Consider the following 7,564-nt stretch of genomic DNA (forward strand, 5'->3'; position numbering starts at 1 on the left):
AAAAAAATGGGGGGGGGGTTAAATTTTTCTCATTTCAGATTTCATAAATAAAAAGAAAATTTCTTTAAACATTTTTTTGAGAGGATTACATATTCAACAGCATAGTGAATTCCTCAAAGGCAAAAAAAAAAAAATTTAAGTTCATAAGACCACATTCATTCTGTGTCAGAAACCTATGCTGTGTCAACTATTTAATTTTAGATTTAAATAAGTTTGAAGAAGAAATCTTTAATTGATTTGTAAAATCTTGACATTTGTTTTGTGTAAAAAACCCATATAATGTCAAAAATTTGATCACAATCCAAATTCAGAGCTGTATCACGCTTGAATGTTTTGTCCATACTTGCCCCAACTGTTCAGGGTTCGACCTCTGCGGTCGTATAAAGCTGTGCCCTGCGGAGCACCTGGTTTACTTATGTAAGTAAAGAAATCTGAATGTCTAAGGGACATAATAAAGCCAAAAAATTATTAACTATACAAGTAAATAAAATACACTTGCATAACTATCCTGCAAATTTACTTATATAAGTATATGTATATTACTTCTTCAAGTAAATAAAAAATTCTTGTACAAATAGTACATTTATGTAGTACAAATGTACCACTGACTGATCTGACCATTCATCTTTAATGACATATATATTTTTTATCAAAAAATCAGTAAACAATAAATATCCCATGAGGAGATGGAAAAAAGGTATACCTATGTTTAAACACAGAAACAACTGTCCTATGATGTGTATAGTAAGCTATGGTTGGCTGGTTGTAAAACATTCTTTGATTAACATGATTAAATAAGTTAATACAAAAGTGATTTTTTTCTTCAGGTTCAGAATTATTATGGTATGGTAAACCAGATATAATGGTATTTCCCCTTGGTGGAAGCTGTAGTATAGTTTTACCCAAAGACAAGAAAAAGGAGAAGTATATAGATGAGGAAAAACAACTAATTGAAGTAAAAAAAGAATCAAAATTATTAAGGGGGCATACAAATGTTAGCCAGTTTGTGTCACAAGCAGTTACATTTTCTTTTTATCAGAAACGTTTTCAGCTTAGAAAACCCAAGTCTTTTCCTCAGATAGTTACAATGATACCAACTATTGCAATAAGTGATAAATGCTTTGATGTTTACATGTATGATACTGAAAACGATATTCTCTTAAGAAATGATGGGGATCCAATACCCTTATGGAACAATTTAGACAATCCATGTGATGCAACATTAAACATGGGTGCAGTTCTTCAGCTATGGATGCTAATTAATCACTTAAGTGTTCAACCAAATCTTTCCCAATTAGAACTTGAAAAGTTTTCTTTGACATGTGGATTCGCATCTAGTTTAACTCATGAACGTTTGAGTAGGATTGAAAAAGAAGTTAAAATGAGAACTAAGTTCCTCGATCATGAGATAAAGGAAATTAAAGCCCCAAAATCATCATTTAAACGTAAACTTTTAAATTCAAACAAGCCTGAGAAATATTTACCAGATCCAACGAAATAGAACTGATGGAATCTGCACCATATTGGTATGTCATAAATAAAAAGACTAAGATATATAAGCACAAGAGTTAAAATTAAGATTTCAAAAAAATATAACAATATATTGCCCCTTTACAAATGGAAAAATTGCTGAATTTCTAACTTGAGTTTGCCTCAACTAAATGCTATTACTAATTACTAATGTATAACATTATACAAAATGCTTATAACAACAGAATACATATCAAGTTTGAATTTAAGAGGTGTCACTTTAACTGTTCCAGAGTTATGCCCTTAACAAATGGAAACATTGCTAAATAATTTGCTTCCGTTACATGTGTACATACCACTAAAATTGTTATAATGTAGTTTAAAATGGTCCCCATTGTTTATGAAACAATCTACACAGCTCACTCATTTGAGTTAATGTTATATTTTCTTCAAAACAGTTAAAAAAAAAGGTAGAAAAAATCTGAGGAGTGAAAAAATTCAGAATGTAAGGATCAATTATTCATACTGTCAGTCTGTGAAAGTATTTGTATTTATTGGTATTAATTTTTTCATTGTTAAAAGAAAAGTTACATGTACATGGATGTGTAGGTTTTAGAAAAAAAAAACATTTAAAGAGTAATACAGGATAACAGGCATGATGAAAAGAATTCTGTTTTATTTTACAGTGCATTTATTTTATAACATCTTTTGATTTGTGGGTCATTTGGAAAGATTACGGACAAAATTCCTCTCAATTTTGATTTTAATTTTATTTGTAGAAGAAGCAGGCTGACTTGTTAATGCTTAAATTTCAATTTGTTTAATCACCTGACAGTACTAGTTAATCAAAACGATTTTTTAGAAAAAAAATCCTGATGATATTATGTTGTTCATTAGATGTTCAAATGCAAAAAACACAGGTTTTATAAATAATTATCCTTATTTTAAACATGTTAAAACTGCTCATATCAACAAAACATTTAAATTGCATCACGGTATAATCATTCTATTTATTGAAACATTTTAGATAAGTGTATGCTATTTACAACTCATATTTTCAATAAACTAATTAGAACTTTATAACAGATTTCATTGTTCTACTTTTAAACCTTTGATGTATATTTTCTAAAATGAAAGAACTTGCAAAGGAAACACAATTGGTGCACTCCTGTAACATATGTAATCACAAGAAATGATAGTAACTTGCTTGATGGATCTTGATGAAAATAAGTACCAAATGAATAAAAGTACTTTCACCGTAATCATGGTAATTGGCAAAGTATGGACATGTTTCAATATTTATACTCTTGTTTGTTGTTGTTTTAGATGTGATCCAATTTTTATTTTTATTTATTTTCTAAATGAATTAAGACATTAAAAAAATATAGTAATACTATTCATGCTGTTGCATCCTATTAAATGTTAACAAGCAAGACATTTTAGTGTATCTTGCACTTATTATGATGATTTTTTTTTACACATGTTTGATCACAGTGTATCATCAGTTCACCGGATATAGGTACATGTACTAACCAAGTTGGCATGATGGATTTTGACCTTACATGGTAACGGGATGAAATATAAAAAAATAACATATGTATGAAAAATTTCATTGCCAGTTATCATGGTTATTGAAACAGCTATACCTAATACACATACACATTGACCTTTCAGAAAAAGAGTTGCAATGAATATAGAATTATATCGGATGAGACGAGGGCCAACTTCTTTTACAAGTATTTGCACATGCTTTTAGTAATCTCTCTTGTTTTGGGAAAATAATGAGACATCTCTAATCATCAACCTACGACCAAATCATTTCTTAAAACATCAATTATGTTAAGATTGAGGTACACATTGATATTATGTGAACAAAAGAAAGATTTTTCGTTACTGTGTAAGTTCAAAATCGCTCACGCCTGCTGGGTAAGTACCTATATCTGCTGTACAATGATACAGGATGTTGATGTTAAAGTGGATGTGAATATCCACTGATATATTTCAGTAATATAATGCAACACAATTACCTCGGCTACCTTAATTTGTAAATAAATTCATCAATTTGTAAAAAAATTATTTATAATTATGATTTTTTCTATAATTAATTATCTGCTTACACAATGCTTCTTATACATGTTTATTTGATTTTAATGCTTTTTTTTTAACATAATATCGGTCTCAGGGCTTGAAAAAAAGCTGAAACAATAGTGAAATGTTGAATCAACTTTTCTCTTGCTGAGAGTTATTGATTGTTTTATAGATGAATATAATTATTTTTTTCAGACAATAGGGCATCTACATTATTTAAGCCATTTTAGTTGTAGACTAATGATAATAGGAATGTATTTTAATTGTATAATGTCACCTTATTATTATTAATTTTATGAATTTAACTTATTTTATGTTTAACTTGTTCAGTACAACACTAGTTTTCAACATTTGTATATGTTGTTTCTGACAGTGGTAGTGGCATCAACAATGTTTTAGTTTGTGTTTGGATCAGTTTATAAGGAAACACTAGTGATAGGTCAATGAAATTTGTTATGCAGTTGTATATAGACATATTTTTTTTTTCAAATTTTTCAAATTTTAAATTTTTTTAAAGTTTCAAGAAGAAATCTTCAAATGCACAGTATTGCGCAATAGATTTGTAAGACCTTTTTCTTAAACTATAAGTAATGGGTCAACTATATATGTTGTATAGAAGCATTGTTGGCTGTACATGTCTGCCTGGCATGGTTCATCTGACCTTGACCTTATTTTCAAGGTTCATTGGTCTTTGTTTAGTTATCTTGGTTAATGTTAAGTTTATGTGACAGTTGTAATGAAGCTTAGCTTTATACTTAAGACTATCAACATAATATCAATGATTGGTATAGAAGGCGAGACATTTCAGCGTGTGCACTCTTGTGTATAGAGTTGTAAAATTTTCACCTCTTATTCTTATAGAGATTTTTTTTATGGTCTATTTAGGCCAGGATTTTTTAATTTGTTGGTTTACGGATCCCCGACCTGATTTTGCCGATTTCAGAATAAAAATAAAATTGACTTTTCATGCTTTTTTTATTCCCACCGACCCTAACAAATGCATTGTCCCTGAAAAATAATTAAAATATCTCTTTTTTATGAAATGAAATGCATTAATCACTAACAGAATTGATAACACTTTCTGTTGTGAAAAAATAAAACTTCCAGGTTACGTTTCTAAAAATAGACAAACCAATTATTAATGACCTTGAAATGTCGTTTGCGCAAATAATTTTGTGGAATGAAACCTGTGATTCAAATCAATTACGCAATAAGTTTGTTTCCCTTATTTGTCACCAGTCTGTAAGATGCATCTTTTCATAGAAATAGACTGGTCCAAATGCGGACAGGTGGAAGTTTAAGACATCAAGTTAAAGTACTGAATATTAACAAATAATTTGAAATTTTCTTGTATTTAGATTATAAAAAAATATCGTCCATTTGGATAAAAAACGGGAATGCATGACAACAAATTTACCCGATATTCTCGTTTTTCCAGTGGACGAGTCTATTACGTTTTTGACACGTGTGTTGAAACTTATTTTTCATGGAGAAAATCTGTAAACCAACAAATTAAAAAGACCGTGGCCTTACTAAACATTTTTCTGTAGTTTGTATATAAGAAATCGTGATTAGGTCCATAAAAGATGAACTGCTAAGGCAGCAACCATTTGATTTTCTGGGGGAGGGGGGCTATGGATTTTTTTTCTGGACAATCTATTTTTTTCGCGACAAGTCGAAAACAATTTTTTTCTTTCAATTTTAGCATTACATAAAGTGGCAGCTGAGGGGGAAACAAACATTTTTTTTTTCTCAGAATCAAAAACAAATTATTTTTTTCTCCAAAAACTGGAAACAAACTTTTTTCCAAAAAAAATTCCAATGTATGATAATTCAAATTTGCTTTAACCAATTCTTATGTATTTTTGATATTACATTATGATTGATAGATAAAAGCTCTCTAGATTTTCATACTTTTCGCCATGTTGTTCACAGTAATGGAGCTTTTGCCACTTTAAACAATGCAACACATTTATCACACACTTTCTCCAATATTCCACAAAACTTTACATTGTTCTTGGGATTGATAAAACGAATACCCCCTTTAGATTTATTTGGAATTGTGTTTTTTTTTCCCTTAGTTTAATGACTTTTATTGTCAGATATATGTTAGTTTATCACATGTACTGTGATTGGTTAAGTTTGACAGATATTTTATACATTAAACATCATACAAGGTACCAATACATTTTTGTATTAAAAAATCCAAAATAAGAGTTTAAAGTATTGCGATTACGACCTTATTTTTCGAATTTAAAGTACACCACAATTTTCGATTATTTTTTAATATGTCATTCCAGAGTTATTGGACTTTGAAAATGAATAAATAAAAGGCATTTTTATATGTTATTTACTAGCGCTTGAATTATTGATCAATTTTTTACAAAATCAATACTCTTGTTGTATAAGTTAATCAAGACAGGCTTTTGGTTTTGATTTTTTTTTAGTTTGTCCTTATAGATTTATAGGACTATGAACAGTCAAATAGACGCAATACTAGCTAGGGTATCCTCATTTCTCCAGTGCCATTTTATTTGCTGCTGATAACCCCCTGAATGCCTTCTAAATATCCAATTTTACTTTTGACAATTTCAATATGCATAATAAACATGATAAAGGCAGATCATGTGCTCCTTACACAGCTGTTTATTAAATTTGAATTGCATGCCATGTTATGCTGGTTGGAGTCTTTAAGTTACTGGCTACGGAAATTACATATTTTAATGATTCGTATATGTGTGTATGCCATATATGTATATATAAATGCTTAAAATTATAATTGCTTATATTTCTGTATAAAAAACTTGTAAAGAAAATTATGTATTTTAAATATTTGAATGATGTGTATTCCTCTTTATTATATCTCTCTTGCAGAGGATTTGCTGTCTACAGCACTTTGTGTTTAATTCACTTTGGTACCTGCAATTTTTATGCCCCCGCAACTAAAAGTTTGGGGCATATTATTGTACCCCTGTCCAGCCGTCCTTCTGTCCCATTATTGGTATATAGCTGTTTCACATAACTCCTCCTACAGTTTGAATCCTAGGAAGTTTTCATTGTCTGTTTATGTAAGCTCCCTAGATTTGTGTTCCACTCAATAAATGATGAAATACGTGTTATTATCTAGCAGGCTACTATGTTATGTATAACTAATTGGACACTTTTTATACCTCGTATATTGGTATGACGTTGGCGGCGTCGTTGTCTTTGTGAGGCTTGTTTAGGGGGAGTATCAATATCCCATATCCCATTAAGTTTTTATCCCAATATCCCGTATCCCTATAATGTTTACCCCTAATATCCCAATAATTATTTTTTTACAAATATCCCATATCCCTAAAACTATTTTGAAATATCCCAAAAAATCATTATAAATTCATTCCCAAGCCCATTTTTTCCCTCATCATCACAACGTCAACAATTTTGACTCTGGGAAAACAAACTGTGTTAAAGGAAATTTAGTGCATACTTCTAGTGTTAAATAAGAATATACAATGTATGTGTACAAAAGAAGAAGTGTTCCATCTTAGAGCCTTGTATAACAATCTCTTTTATGTGATGTTAAACGATAAATTTAGTGTAAGGGGTCTAATTTCAGACTCTTTTTTTTAATTGTTCAAACCGTGATGCATATGACTGTAAAATATAATTTTGATAGCATTCTTCTTTCATTGATAAGAAACTTCATCCTACACGTTAACCTATGTTAGAAAGAACAGAAGGACGCAACCCTGTCTCTTGTCCAAGATTGCTCTGACATCCAACGGCTGTTTTGCCAGACAAGCTGAGACTGTGGGATGTCAAAGCACGTCCATATCAAAAAGTGGATATTTAGCATGCAAGTTCAATAACTCAAAATTTAACACAAGAAAGCTTTCTGCTAATGTACCTACATTACACTTAACTGTTGCAATATTTTTACAGCAGGCAAAATTTGCACAGCCCTTGTTTTGCAAAGAAATAACACAACATTTGACTCTGTGATCTTGAACTTTATGAATTACAT

The 7,564-nt window shown here is 30.1% G+C and overlaps 1 protein-coding gene across 1 annotated transcript in view; it reads left to right on the plus strand.

Annotated features, from left to right (window-relative positions):
• Positions 1 to 7,218, plus strand: part of LOC134691043 (uncharacterized) — a 35,082-nt gene extending 27,864 nt beyond the window's left edge. Inside the window, exon 4 of the mRNA XM_063551237.1 lies at positions 828 to 7,218. The gene's annotated coding sequence lies outside the window, so the exon portion shown is untranslated. The remainder of the gene's footprint in view (positions 1 to 827) is intronic.
• Positions 7,219 to 7,564: the final 346 nt, after the last annotated feature.

The sequence above is a fragment of the Mytilus trossulus genome, chromosome 11, assembly GCF_036588685.1.
Source record: "Mytilus trossulus isolate FHL-02 chromosome 11, PNRI_Mtr1.1.1.hap1, whole genome shotgun sequence".
NCBI classification, from domain to species: domain Eukaryota; kingdom Metazoa; phylum Mollusca; class Bivalvia; order Mytilida; family Mytilidae; genus Mytilus; species Mytilus trossulus.